General features: G+C 46.8%; 1 protein-coding gene and 1 long non-coding RNA gene across 3 annotated transcripts in view; one reads left to right on the top strand and one right to left on the bottom strand.

Moving 5' to 3' along the window:
- Positions 1–10,419: 10,419 nt before the first annotated feature.
- LOC135056353 (uncharacterized) overlaps positions 10,420–15,794 on the bottom strand; it is a 45,102-nt gene continuing 39,727 nt past the window's right edge. The window contains exon 4 of the long non-coding RNA XR_010243959.1: positions 10,420–10,738. This is a non-coding gene — a long non-coding RNA (uncharacterized LOC135056353). The remainder of the gene's footprint in view (positions 10,739–15,794) is intronic.
- Positions 10,581–15,794, top strand: part of PSD (pleckstrin and Sec7 domain containing) — a 747,912-nt gene continuing 742,698 nt past the window's right edge. For both annotated transcript variants that reach the window (XM_063961403.1, XM_063961401.1), the window contains exon 1: positions 10,581–10,747. The gene's annotated coding sequence lies outside the window, so the exon portion shown is untranslated. The remainder of the gene's footprint in view (positions 10,748–15,794) is intronic.

Genomic DNA, 15,794 nt, shown 5'->3' with positions numbered 1-15,794 from the left:
GACAGACGGAGACGTGGCCAGAGTCGGCGTGTCAACATAGGTAAGTATGTGTGTGTGTCGGCATGTATGCAATAAAGTTTTACTTTCAAGGTGTGCGTGTCCTGTTTTTATTTGGGTATTTTTTTTGCAGAAGAACTACAGATACCAGCGGGCCCGTTCCCCCCCCCCGCATTCTGGTACTTGTTGTTTTCCAAGTACCAGCTTGCGGGGGAGGCTTGCTGGGACTTGTAGTTCTTCTGCAAAAAACAATATTCTTTTATTTTTACACATGGCTATCAGCCCCCCATCCGCAGCCCTTGGATGGGAGGGACAGCCTTGGGCTTCACCCCTGGCCCTTGGGTGGCTGGAGGGGGGGACCCCTTGATTTAAGGGGTCCCCACTCCTCCAGGGTACCCCGGCCAGGGGTGACTAGTTGGGTATTTAATACCACGGCCGCAGGGACCGGTATAAAAGTGTCCCCCGGCTGTGGCATTATCTCCCCAGCAAGTGGAGCCCAGTGCTGGTTTAAAAAATACGGGGGACCCCTACGCTTTTTGTCCCCCATATTTTTTGCACCAGGACCGGACGCAGAGCCCAGTGCTGGTTCTAAAAATACAGGGGATCCCCAGTCAATTTTCCCCCATAGTATTACATCCAGGACCGGCTCAAAGAGCCCGAGGCTGGTTATGCTTAGGAGGGGGGACCCCACGCATTTTTTTTCTTCAGAATTTTAACCCATTCCCGCCCCTTCCCACTGAAAACCATGCTCTCTCAATTTTAGTCAGTTAAAAAAAAAAATATTATTTAAAAAAATATATAAATAATAGTTGTGTCTCCTAATAGACAAACCAAGTACCTAATCCCTTCTAATATAAATAGATATGCTATTAGCAATAAAAAAAACACACACAAAAAAACATGTTTTCATTTTTTTTTATTAGATTCCGCCAGCAAAGTGAGGCGGAATGAAATAGACTAATTTACTGTCGAAAAGCACTGTTGTCGAATCGACATTTTTCAATTGAATATACTTTTGTCGAAAAGCACTCATTGCAGACATGTCGAATTTGTCACCTGTCGATTTTCAAAAAGTCAAATCTCAAAAGTCCGTTTTTTTGTCGAAAAGTACTGTATTGCATTGTCGAATCATTTTTTTGTGTCGAAAATGCCCCGTTTTTCGACATTTGCGGCAATTCAACCGCAATTGCATATACCCCATAGTATACAGTATAGGTCAAGACACCTGTCCTTTAGGCTGCCAGAGTGCCTAGTATATGAAGTGCCCATTATAAAGTGCCAGCTTAAAATCAATAGCAGCGTTATACCTGCATTGAATCAAAGGAAAGCAGAAGTCAAACAAACAACAAACCAACAACACTACAGAAGGATTCCTTTACAATTCACAAACCTCATTATGTGGCCTCTACAAATCTGCCATAAGAACTTCAGGACCAGGCTTACCACCCCTCTGGCAAAGAACATCATGTCTGCAACCAGGCCTAACCCTCAAGGTGAGCAGGGAGCTGGGTAGGGGGAGCACCAGGACCAGGTTCAGCAGGGACAATTCCATTGGACTTGAGTGTCCTCCCAACATTCTCATACCCACCCGTACTGCTCTCATGAGACCAGTACATTGATATTCAAAATAATGTTATTGGTTACCCAAAATGTTTTCTGACCATATGTGTTTATTTTTTTCTCTTCCTCCCCACTGTGTGCTATTCTGTAATGTGCGCCTCCACTTATTGCACACCCTGCCAGTGTGACCTATGCAGTGCACCCCAGTTGGTGTCCTTGGATGGTTCCTCTGCGGGCAGGATGTTCTTCATGTGGATCATACTACTACTACACAAGTTTTAGTTTTCCCATATATGCACTGGACCCTTGTATGGCTCACCTCCCACAGTGTAACCTTCGTTGTGCGCCCAACATGGCTGCCTCATATGGTACGCTTGTGGATGGAATGAAAAATACATGGACCTGTTGGATTTGTTGGGACCCTACTCTGAATGATAGATGACACAATATTCCCATTTTGTGTCATCTACAGTATTGTAGGGGTAGACTATTCTACCCAGGGTAATCCTACTCAGTGCGTTTAAAATGTCTGCCTCACCTGGTACCTTGTGAGGGTGAATTAAACAACCCTTTGAAGTTATTACCCAAAATGCCTACACCAATCCTGCATTATGCTTACTGTGTGCTCAAGGTTTTCTTTTTTATGTCTGTGTGGTTTGTCTATTGCTGTATTAACTAAATCTTCTTTAGTATTGTTTTTGATATCTGTAAAGTGCCTTGAGTCCTGTTGGAGAAAGAACGCTATATAAACATTTGGGTTCAGTAACAGGATTAAATATTAATGTTGGCATTTTCAGTTTAGTAGTTGCTCTCTGAGATAAAGCCTGCACTGCTTGAAAAAGGACCTGTATCTGATTGGCCAAAACTTGAGAAGGTGACATGGCAACATTTTGTTATCTTAATATGGGTTTTCAGGCTGGTGATAATCTTATAACTCATACAATCACTGGAAATTATCAGTGTCAGAACCTTTGATTTTACCAAGAACAGCCACCTTTCCCATAAAGCTAAATACAGTTACCTAAAAAAAACTATTAGTGGTCAGAAATACATCTGAATAATATGATCATCATGGAGCAGGGAAGTACAACTGAAGCTGAGTCAGCCATAGCCTCTTAATCCCAACCTGATCCAATGAGAGGGTGAACACACAAGAGTACAGGTGTAGCTAATTTCAGAGCATCCCAGTTGCTTGCTAGGCAACCTGCCAGAATCAGATTTTGTTAGTGGTGTCACAAACAAGCCGCAGCATTTTAACAAACTTTAGTGGCTTGACCACCATTGGGATATATTCCTGAGAAATTAATTTACAGTACTGTATGTCATTCTCACAATCCAAAAATGGCACCATCTTCCATTTAGTGATTTCCATACATTTCTGCAAATCTGGCATTGGGTCTCTTCACTCCCTCAAGTTTCACCCAGGAGTTTGTCTCTATTCCCCTCATCTTGACTAAGCTTACCTCCTTCCATCAAAAATGCGGTATCATGAGGTAGTACGAGCTAATCTTTGGGAACATGGTAAACTCCTAGCACAAATAAATTGGTAAAATAATCTCCATCTGACCCTGGAGGAATGTGATTGGTGCAGAATATTTGAATTTCCATGTGCATTAACTACTCAGAGATGTTTGTCAAGCTTATCCACAGAATGTGCTTAACACAATATAAGCAACTTAAAATTTGGCATCACAATCCAAGTTCTGTTGGCATAACTGGATACGTAAGTGATATAGCACACATTTCAGCCATTCCAGATACAGTAGGTGCTTAACCATAGTTGTTGAAAGCCAATTTATTACAGTTATGGGACAATGTTTACAACTATAGTTTCTGTGGTCAAATCAAAAATTCACAGAAGCTTTGAGATGGAGACAGTTGGGTGTCCTTACTTTGCCTCTGCCTCCTCTCCATTGTTTAAATGGATCAGCATGGATTTGCCACAAAGGCTCCAAAACCACTGAGCGGTGTGTGCTGTCAGGTGTTTCTTGGGGAAGTGGTAGGGGAGGGTGTAGTGCTGTGAGGTGATTAATGAAGTGGGAGTTCTGTGAGGTGATTATTAAAAGGGGGTTACCTGTGAGGTGATTACGGAAGGAGAGTGCTGTTAAGTGATTATTGATTAGGGGAGTGCTGTGAGAGGTATACATTAAAGCAGGCATGTCCAAAGTCTGGCCCAGGGGCCATTTGCGGCCCGTGCTCAAATTTTCACCGGCCCGCAGCCTCTGTGAAAGCTATTTTAGGGGCGTTGCCTGGCATCTGAAGGCTACAGAGTTGTGTCTCTGCTGAGCAATGGGAGGGAGCTACAAGGGATACCCATAAACAGCTAAAACAGACATCTTCTCCACGCTAAACCCACTCACCCGATATTGAGACCGGAGGGGACTGAGCAGCGGAGCTGAGGAGTGTATAAACACCTGCGGGCTGCGGCCTTCCCCTCCACCTTAGCTCGGGATCCGCAGCACAGCTGTGCCATCCTGGCACTCTGACTATAATAACCGGGCACCGGATGACATCCTGCGGGCTAGTGTTTTTCCCTGTCTTGTCACTCTGCTCAGGGTTGCATGTGTTATATATGACTCTTTTTGCCATTATCTGAGCCTGGAAGCCCATTGCTGCAGTAAACTGTTGTCTTCTTCTGATACATTACTGCCACCCAGTGGCTTCACAGCTCTACTTTCGGTACTAACAGCAGTCGGAACCAACAGCTCCATCTTGTCAACTTTTTCTACCAGCTGAAAAAAGGCAGGTTCCAAGAGACTCGAACATTTGCAAAGAAAATACTGAGCTTGTTTGGCTCGACATACTTCTGCGAGAAGACGTTCTCGGTTATGAACCATAACAAAAACCTCATGAGGACAAGCCTAATTGACTCTCACCTGCGTGACATCTTGCGCTTCAAAACCACTGTCTTTGAGCCAGACCTGGCCTATTTATTGCAGTCGAGATCTCAGTATCATCCGTCACATTAGAGCAAGGTAAGGCAAGTTATTTGTTTAGTCTTCTGAGGTGATTAATGGTTCAAATAATGTCAGGCTGAATGGCCGGCCCCCACCCTTTTTCACCACACCAAATCTGGCCCTATTTGTAAAAAGTTTGGACACCCCTGCATTAAAGGGTCCGGGAGTGCTGTAACCAGACCTGCCTCACAGACTGTCAACCTGTCAACCACCACATCTGCCCCACAGATTCTCTCATCCCTTCACCCACCACATTTGCCATCTAATGCTCTCTCACCGTACCAAATACCTGGCTTTTCCCCACAGACACAGACTGGTGGGAAGGGGCTCACTGTGTGTCCCATTTTCAAGGACTCCACCCCATTCTCTACCATTTGGACCTTGAGGTCCTTGCAAGGCCCTTTGAACTTTGTTGGATGTTGCCCTATTGTTGCTGGTTGTGAAGGGGCCCTCATAACAGTTCAACTTTCAGGGCCCCAAAAATGTAGGTCCGCCACTGGTTACAGGCTATGAAGTTCTCTGTTATGTGGTAGCTTATACATATTATAAGGCAGGGCTTGACAAATTTTTCTAAAATCTGGGAGCAAGGATGATAGTGTAGGGGCCAGACCATTGCCCGCCCCCCTCCCATGCCCGAAGCCACGTTACCGAGCAGTTTCCCCCCACTCCCCGGACAAACCAACCCCCACACAACTAAGGGGGTACCCAGTGGCAACCAGCCCTCCGTGGCTACATTCATGTGCAGCTGCCCCCGGGCAAACAGCAACTCCCCCACATCACTTCCCCCTCCAAAGCCACAATCGCCGGCCACGCATAGACCCTCTTACTGGAGAGCTGTATGCAGTAGTTAGGAGACAGTAATCCGGGCAGGCTGGGATGGACAGGCACGGCTGTCAGCGCAGGCTTGGATGGACTGGCATGGCAGTCAGCGCAGGCTGGGATGGACAGGCAAGGCAGTCATCGCAGGCTGGGGCAAACAGGAATGGCAGCGCAAGCTGGGATGGACAGGCACTAAGCACATGCACTCCTATGCCTGAATTGGTCGAGTAATACAGGCTTGGTCAAGAGTCTCCGTTTGGGTTGACAAGGCCTGCTCCCTCTCCCCTTCCCCTGCAGCCAGGTAGCAAAATCTAGGGGCCATGGCGGCCTGGCCCTGGGATTTGTCAAGCCCTGTTATAAGCCACAGTTGCCGACATTCTGGCTGCCCACTCTGGAAGACGACAGCCAGGTCAGCAAAGCAAGGAGCAGTGGGGGGCGTGACATCATAGTGGGTGGTGCCATGGCAAGTCATAGGAGGCTGTATCGCATCATTGTGGTCATGCTCCCTGCTATACAATGCTAAGAGCCTGGTTCCCGCTGCCCCTCCTTCCTTGTTGAAGACCGCGCCGGCACTTGGAGTGGGGAGAGAGCGGAGTGACTGCTGCAGCAGCAGCCTATTTCCCCAGCACACACACTCCTCTCTCCCTGTATCACTGCGTGATGTGTGGGGTGGGGATAGAGGGTGATCGCTTACCCGTCCGATTCATGCCCACCTGCCTCCATGCCGGTGCCCCCTTCAGTGCGAAGCGGCTGCCAATACCTTTTTTTTTATATTTCTATCTGCATTGTCCATGCCCCCTCCCATTAACTGGCCCTGGGACAGCTATTGGCGCTCTTGGAGATTTACCCACTTTTATGGGCAGATGGGAGGGCCAACTGAAATTTGTTCTAAGAATATCCTTACAAAGAACTAAGGATCAAATAGAGTTGAGTTACCAAAATGTTAAAAGAAGACCAGATGGGCCAAGTGGTTCTTATCTGCCGCTAAATTCTATGTTTGTATGTTACTCATGTATGCTTTGATCTTCTGTGGGTTTTGTATATCCCTTTACCCTGTCCCTTCTCTATTTCTGGACCTTCTTTGTTGCTTTAAAAAATATAATTTTTTTTATAAGCGCAATGGAATTTTATTTATTGAGCTATTTATTTGCTTTTAAACACTATGGGGGTTAGTGAGAGATAGACGCAGCCACGCACTCGCTTGCTGCGTCCACATCCTTCTCATCTGCGCATGCACACTGGCTGCAGTGTGCATGCACAACCTTACACATTGCGGCCGCATCAAAGAGGGATGTGGCCGCAGTGTGATTGAGAGAGGCAGCCATCGGAGGGGCCTTGTCACGGCATTGGGGGGGCATACCCAACGGAGGTGTTTTGGGGACCATTTTCGGGGGGACTGCGTGAAGTCACATGCACCCTCTCTGGAAGAACAATGGCCGCTGACGCGCTGCCAGGGGTCAACCCTGTCAGAATCCGTTTGGATTTCCCTTTGTGAGAACATATTCGCAGGGACTGATGTTCACGGTACAATAGCAAGTTTATTAAAGCAGTGTACAACTGTAAACAATAAGTATAAACCAGGAATAATTAGAGAACACAAAATGAAAGGGAGAACTGAGGGAGATGCCAGGAGACTGTGAATACACGGGATGCCAGGAGACTGTGAGTACATGAAAACGGTGTAGACTGTGGAAACACTTAAGACACTGTGGACTGTGAAGGCACTGTAGCAGGATCACAGGATAGCACTGTGGTAGAGTATGCAACGTAGCAGGATAACAGGATTGCACTGTAGCAGGATCGCAGGATAGCACTGTGGTAGAGCATGCAACGTAGCAGGATAACAGGATTGCACTGTAGCAGGATCACAGGATAGCACTGTGGTAGAGTATGCAACATAGCAGGATAACAGGATTGCACTGTAGCAGGATCACAGGATAGCACTGTGGTAGAGTATGCAACATAGCAGGATAACAGGATTGCACTGTAGCAGGATCACAGGATAGCACTGTGGTAGAGTATGCAATGTAGCAGAATAACAGGGTTGCACTGTAGCTGGATCACAGGATAGCACTGTGGTAGAGTGTGCAACATACCAGGATAACAGGATTGTACTGTAGCAGGATCACAGGATAGCACTGTGGTAGAGTATGCAACGTAGCAGGATAACAGGATTGCACTGTAGCAGGATCAGAGGATAGCACTGTGGTAGAGTATGCAACGTAGCAGGATAACAGGATTGCACTGTAGCAGGATCACAGGATAGCACTGTGGTAGATGATAATGTCGATATTATCTTAGACCGCAAAGCTATACCTCTAAATACACTATTACCGTGGAGCCGCTATGGCTGCTAGACTAAATGCACGTGCTACGCACTTTGTACGCTATTTGCGTACAGAGTCCTGCACGTGGTACGCACTTGGCGTACACACACCGCGCTGAGTGTACGGAGTACACACAGCGTGCGCACACACAATTGATAACCTTTAAACCTTATTTATGATACAATGTAATGATATGCTTACACTTTAAACCCTTTAACAGCGAAGTGCTGTAATGATGTAATACCTTTAACCTTAAGTAGCGCTGACGGTACAAAGTATCCGCAGTGCGTACACCTTATCAATACCAATACACCTTATACAGATAAATCTAATTTAAACCCCCTTGCAGGAAAGTGAAGACACCACACCGATTTGTAGTTGAAACCACAGGGTTCTAAGGCCACAGTGGATTGATTCCAAAAAAGGTAAAGCAATACAAATCATACACTACAGGCTAACAAGTAAATCTAAACAGAATAATGGCTACAGAGAATGTACATACGTGAGAATGTTTCGCAAGCGCAACCCGAGCCGGTCCTCCGCTGGTCATACAGATAGCGTTCAGAGTCTTGTGTGTCCAAGCCTGCTGCAAGCTCTCTTTATTCACTTCATCCAAAACAATACAATGGTCACTGTAATCCCTTTGTCTATTGGACACAGAGATGTAACTTTTCATTACGGGAGAGGTCATAGGTTGATTTGAACAGGTGGGCTATGTCTTTCTCAACTGCTCTTGTGGGTGGTCTCCTCTGGATTCCCCCCGCATACATAATATACAGTAAATAAAGTTTAAACCTATATTCTGCTTCTGCATCTAACTATCCTCAGGAACATGCGATTTTCCTCAAACCAACACCAGAATGTTTCCCTTAAAATACCCTACAGCTGGATACCAAACACCACCTTGTAACCTTGTTCTGTCCCCTCCTATCCTGTAAAGGTGAATCCCTTTGTTCTGTTATCATTTTAAACAGCTATTTCTTTCTGATGTGATGCAGGGGGCTATGTGTACAATGTGCACTATTTGGGTTAAATATGTAATGTTCTAATAACCCTCTACGCGCTCACAAACTCCGCCGTAAATACCCATATCACGCGCATGATCGCCGGAGCGATCCTACACAAATTGCGGATATGTGCACGAACGGAGGACTGAGTGCACGAGCAGCGGGCATGTGCATGGGGTTTGTACAATGCATATGCATTACGATATTTTTCGACTTTGACATAGAGTATGCAACGTAGCAGAATAACAGGATTGCACTGTAGCTGGATCACAGGATAGCACTGTGGTAGAGTGTGCAACATACCAGGATAACAGGATTGTACTGTAGCAGGATCACAGGATAGCACTGTGGTAGAGTATGCAACGTAGCAGGATGACAGGATTGCACTGTAGCTGGATCAGAGGATAGCACTGTGGTAGAACCTGGCAGTTCTATGGATGATTTAGCAGTAGAGACCAGCATAACCAGGACCAGGAACTGAGACAACCTTGACACGATGAACTGGCAGCCTGTGTGGCTGGCCTATATAGTGAGTTCAGGTGCTGCTCACAGCTGTGGTAACAGCTAATTACCAAGCTGCAGATACAGAGCAGAGAGTGCTGAGCACCAGAGCAGAGAGCGCCACCCCAGGCATGGAGGAGAAACTGCATGGACCGTGACAAACCCTAGATCCGATGTATTGGCAATTAAATTGCGGACGCATCGGGAGGCAGACCCACACATGCATGTGCAGAGATAAACGCAGTTCTGGCTGCAGCCACCTGTGTTCATCTCTGAATAACTCCCTAAGCACTATAACTGGGGATCTGTTACCAAAGTTTTCCATGTGTAGCAAAATCCCAGCACACAAGCTGACACTAAGGCCAGCCTGCAATGCAGTACAGAATATAATACTATCATATATTTTACACAAGTCCAGTACAGTAACCATTTTGTGAATAATACATAAGATATACAAGAAGAAATGCCTAGGGAGCGGTAGAGACTGGTAGACAGAAGGAGCGGGTGTAGTACGGTATGCCGGCGCTCGGGCTCCCAGCGACCAGCATACCGGCGCCGGGAGCCCGCCCGCATACCGACAGCGGGGCGAGCGCAAAGGAGCCCCTTGCGGGCTCGCTGTGCTCGCCACGCTGCAGGCACGGTGGTGCACTATGCGCGCCACACTATTTTATTCTCCCTCCACGAGGGAGAATAGCTGTCGGTATGCCGGGTATCGGGATTCCGGCGCCGGTATACTGTGCGCCGGGATCCCGACATTCGGCATACTGAAGACCACCCAGAAGGAGCAGATGGTTATTCTACATTATAAATGTCGATCTAATTGCACCAGCAGATTAGGTAATGTATAAAAATAATAAACACTGAAAAGAAAATGTTTAATATTTTAATTAAGTTAGAACTCAGCTATTTTTGCAATCCCTATAATCCAGCTATTTAAAGACGTACTAGAAGGACATGATGTAGCTATATTTATTTAACCTGTACTTGTCCTATATTGTCTTCAACTGTAAGTTGCTGTGTTGCTGTTTTCCTGTTTTGATTATTTGTTTATGTACTCTGTAATTGGGCGCTGCAGATCTCTTGTGGCCCCATATAAATAAAAGATAATAATAATAATAATTAATAATTTATGTAAGTAGTAAGTTAAAAATGCTTCCATGTTTCTGCAGTTTTTTTTAACCTTTTTCAGTATGAAAATATTTTACCACACATGAATGGGAAGATACATTTTATGACTTACATGAGGGATCTTACAAATGAGACATTCTACTAACGCTACAATGCTTGGCAATCATGTATACTTGTCCTCACATTTCCTTTAAGTCATGTGTTGGATCTCAATTCCCAGATGTACATCTCCAGCTGCCTGTCGATACTGATTTATTGTTGTCTACCCTTTGTTCAGTCAGGGCTGGAGCCTCCCTAGTGGGACAGTCTATTCTGCAGTTGTGAGCATGCTCAGTTGTTCCCTATACGTTATCTTAGAGCTGTCCTTTCAGCACCATGAGAGTCTAAGCCACCGGAGTACTGTTCTCTCCATCCTGGATCCCCTCAGGAACTGCTGTCACTGCTTGTGTAGGTGAGGAAAGCAGTATACATTATTGTATTTGTATTATTTATCTGCATTACTGGTGAGCTAGAATAGACCTAACAGGGTGGGTTTGCTTGATATGAGGTCTTCCCTGCAGCCAGCTAGAGGACACCTTGAGATAGATGCTACATTGCAGGCTGTACACAGCCTATCTAGTTTATTGTGATCTCATCTCAGTGTGCAGTGCACACATTAATGAAACAGGTACAGTATGTCGGTTACTGATTGCAGTCCGTAGAAACGGAAAACAGATTTGTACACCATGGTATTACTCTGGTTACCATAACAACATATTTATTTCTCATTATAAATACAATGTTTTGCTATGCGTTTGCCTTCGTCTAAGGATATCTGGCTACATGTTCAAAAAGTTGCTGCAGAGTTAAGATTTGATACAGGTTATTGTCTGCTGCCAGTATATAATATAGCTCATTATTTATCCAACGTAATCCTTTGTCTGCTAAAGTATAATACTGCTCATACTTACATTGCAGTCATCAGCATCCAAAATCGGAGTACACAAAAAATAACTACTGTATACAGTACCACTGGACATGAAGTCATAACTGGCTTCGGAAGCTGCAGCTCAAATCAGACACTGCAGATAGAATTCTACAGTAGTGAATTCTGTATTTCCTTTAAATATTTATAATATGGATTCACCTGATTTTGTGTTGTGCCATTACTATAAGTAACTGTACGTAGGGCCAAGTTCAGACATCTGTTTTTATTTCTCTGACGTCCTAGTGGATGCTGGGAACTCCGTAAGGACCATGGGGAATAGACGGGCTCCGCAGGAGACTGGGCACTCTAAAAGAAAGATTAGGTACTATCTGGTGTGCACTGGCTCCTCCCACTATGACCCTCCTCCAGACCTCAGTTAGATTTCTGTGCCCGGCCGAGCTGGATGCACACTAGGGGCTCTCCTGAGCTCCTAGAAAGAAAGTTTATTTTAGGTTTTTTATTTTACACTGCTGGCAACAGGCTCACTGCATCGAGGGACTAAGGGGAGAAGAAGCGAACCTACCTGCTTGCAGCTAGCTTGGGCTTCTTAGGCTACTGGACACCATTAGCTCCAGAGGGATCGACCGCATGGAACTGGCCTTGGTGTTCGTTCCCGGAGCCGCGCCGCCGTCCCCCTTACAGAGCCAGAAGCAAGAAGAGGTCCGGAAAATCGGCGGCAGAAGACTTCGGTCTTCACCAAGGTAGCGCACAGCACTGCAGCTGTGCGCCATTGCTCCTCATGCACACTTCACACTCCGGTCACTGAGGGTGCAGGGCGCTGGGGGGGGGCGCCCTGAGGGCAATATATGACACCTTGGCTGGCAAATCTACATCATATATAGTCCTAGAGGCTATATAGATGTAAAATTACCCCTGCCAGTATTCCAGAAAAAGCGGGAGAAAGTCAGTTGAAAAAGGGGCGGGGCTTCTCCCTCAGACACACTGGCGCCATTTTCTCTTCACAGTGCAGCTGGAAGACAGCTCCCCAGGCTCTCCCCTGTAGTTTTCAGGCTCAAAGGGTTAAAAAGAGAGGGGGGGCACTAAATTTAGGCGCAATATTGTATATGCAAGCAGCTATTGGGAAAAATTCACTCAATATAGTGTTAATCCCAAAATTATATAGCGCTCTGGTGTGTGCTGGCATACTCTCTCTCTGTCTCCCCAAAGGGCTGTGTGGGGTCCTGTCCTCAGTCAGAGCATTCCCTGTGTGTGTGTGTGTGCGGTGTGTCGGTACGGCTGTGTCGACACGTTTGATGAGGAGGCTTATGTGATGGCAGAGCAGATGCCGATAAATGTCATGTCGCCCCCTGTGGGGCCGACACCAGAGTGGATGGATAGGTGGAAGGTATAAACCGACAGTGTCAACTCCTTACATAAAAGGCTGGATGACGTAACAGCTATGGGACAGCCGGCTTCTCAGCCCGCGCCTGCCCAGGCGTCTCAAAGGCCATCAGGGGCTCAAAAACGCCCGCTCCCTCAGATGGCAGACACAGATGTCGACACGGAGTCTGACTCCAGTGTCGACGAGGTTGAGACATATACACAATCCACTAGGAACATCCGTTACATGATCCCGGCAATAAAAAATGTGTTACACATTTCTGACATTAACCCAAGTACCACTAAAAAAGGGTTTTATGTTTGGGGAGAAAAAGCAGGCAGTGTTTTGTTCCCCCATCAAATGAGTGAATGAAGTGTGAAAAAGCGTGGGTTCCCCCGATAAGAAACTGGTAATTTCTAAAAAGTTACTGATGGCGTACCCTTTCCCGCCAGAGGATAAGTTACGCTGGGAGATATCACCTAGGGTGGATAAGGCGCTCACACGTTTGTCAAAAAAGGTGGCACTGCCGTCTTAGGATACGGCCACTTTGAAGGTACCTGCTGATAAAAAGCAGGAGGCTATCCTGAAGTCTGTATTTACACACTCAGGTACTAGACTGAGACCTGCAGATAGTGCTGCTGCAGCGTGGTCTGTAACCCTGTCAAACAGGGATACTATTTTGCGAACATAAGACGTCGTCTTATATATGAGGGATGCACAGAGGGATATTTTGCCGGCTGGCATCCAGAATTAATGCAATGTCCATTCTGTCAGGAGGGTATTAGAGACCCGACACTGGACAGGTGATGCTGACTTTAAAAGGCACATAGAGCCTTATAAGGGTGAGGAATTGTTTGGGGATGGTCTCTGGGACCTCGTATCCACAGCAACAGCTGGGAAGAAATTTTTTACCTCAGGTTTCCTCACAGCCTAAGAAAGCACTGTATTATCAGGTACAGTCCTTTCGGCTTCAGAAAAGCAAGCGGGTCAAAGGCGCTTCCTTTCTGCACAGAGACGAGGGAAGAGGGAAAAAGCTGCACCAGTCAGCCAGTTCCCAGAATCAAAATTCTTCCCCCGCTTCCTCTGAGTCCACCGCATGACGCGGGGGCTCCACAGGCGTAGCCAGGTACGATGGGGGGCCGCCTCAAAAATTTCAGCGATCAGTGGGCTCGCTCACAGGTGGATCCCTGGATCCTTCAAGTAGTATCTCAGGGGTACAAGCTGGAATTCGAGGCGTCTCCCCCCCGCCGTTTCCTCAAATCTGCCTTGCCGACAACTCCCTCAGGCAGGGAGGCTGTGCTAGAGGCAATTCACAAGCTGTATTCCCAGCAGGTGATAGTCAAGGTGCCCCTACTTCAACAAGGACGGGGTTACTATTCCACACTGTTTGTGGTACCGAAACCAGACGGTTCGGTGAGACCCATTTTAAATTTGAAATCTTTGAACACATACATAAAAAAATTCAAGTTCAAGATGGAATCGCTCAGGGCGGTTATTGCAAGCCTGGAGGAGGGGGATTACATGGTATCCCTGGACATCAAGGATGCTTACCTACATGTCCCCATTTACCATCCTCACCAGGAGTACCTCAGATTTGTGGTACAGGATTGCCATTACCAATTCCAAACACTGCCGTTTGGACTGTCCACGGCACCGAGGGTCTTTACCAAGGTAATGGCAGAAATGATGATACTCCTTCGAAAAAAGGGAGTTTTAATTATCCCGTACTTGGACGATCTCCTTATAAAGGCGAGGTCCAAGGAGCAGTTGTTGGTCGGAGTAGAACTATCTCGGGAAGTGCTACAACAGCACGGATGGATTCTATACATTCCAAAGTCACAGCTGGTTCCTACCACACGCCTACTGTTCCTGGGGATGGTTCTGGACACAGAACAGAAAAAAGTGTTTCTCCCGCAGGAGAAAGCCAAGGAGCTGTCATCTCTAGTCAGAGACCTCCTGAAACCAAAACAGGTATCGGTGCATCACTGCACATGAGTCCTGGGAAAAATGGTAGCTTCTTACGAAGCAAAATTCCATTCGGCAGGTTCCATGCAAGAACTTTTCAGTGGGACCTCTTGGACAAGTGGTCGGGATCGCATCTTCAGATGCATCGGCTGATAACCCTGTCTCCAAGGACCAGGGTATCTCTACTGTGGTGGCTGCAGAGTGCTCATCTTCAAGAGGGCCGCAGATTCGGCATATAGGACTGGGTCCTGGTAACCACGGATGCCAGCCTTCGAGGCTGGGGGGCAGTCACACAGGGAAGAAATTTCCAAGGACTTTGGTCAAGTCAGGAGTTGTCCCTACACATAAATATTCTGGAACTGAGGGACATTTACAATGCCCTAAGTCTGGCAAGGCCTCTGCTTCAAAACCAGCCGGTACTGATCCAATCAGACAACATCACGGCAGTCGCCCATGTAAACCGACAGGGCGGCACAAGAAGCAGGATGGCGATGGCAGAAGCCACAAGGATTCTCCGATGGCGGAAAATCACGTCTTAGCACTGTCAGCAGTGTTCATTCCGGGAGTGGACAACTGGGAAGCAGACTTCCTCAGCAGACACGACCTACACCCGGGAGAGTGGGGACTTCATCCAGAAGTCTTCCAACTGTTGGTAAACCGTTGGGAAAGGCCACAGGTGGACATGATGGCGTCCCGCCTAAACAAAAAACTAGATATTGCGCCAGATCAAGGGACCCTCAGGCAATAGCTGTGGACGCTCTAGTGACACCGTGGGTGTACCAGTCGGTTTATGTATTCCCTCCTCTGCCTCTCATACCAAAGGTACTGAGAATAATAAGAAAACGAGGAGTAAGAACGATACTCGTGGTTCCGGATGGGCCAAGAAGAGCTTGGTACCCAGAACTTCAAGAAATGATATCAGAGGACACATGGCCTCTACCGCTCAGACAGGATCTGCTACAGCAGGGGCCCTGTCTGTTCCAAGACTTACCGTGGCTGCGTTTGACGGCATGGCGGTTGAATTCCGGATCCTAAAGGAAAAGGGCATTCCGGAAGAAGTCATTCCTACGCTGATAAAAGCCAGGAAAGATGTAACCGCAAACCATTATCACCGTATTTGGCGAAAATATGTTGCGTGGTGTGAGGCCAGGAAGGCCCCAATAGAGGAATTTCAGCTGGGTCGTTTTCTGCACTTCCTACAGTCAGGGGTGACTATGGGCCTAAAATTGGGTTCCATTAAGGTCC

Source organism: Pseudophryne corroboree, chromosome 3, assembly GCF_028390025.1.
Source record: "Pseudophryne corroboree isolate aPseCor3 chromosome 3, aPseCor3.hap2, whole genome shotgun sequence".
NCBI lineage: Eukaryota > Metazoa > Chordata > Amphibia > Anura > Myobatrachidae > Pseudophryne > Pseudophryne corroboree.
Note: the sequence above shows the minus strand (reverse complement) of the source record. Positions and strands in the feature narration are given on the sequence as shown.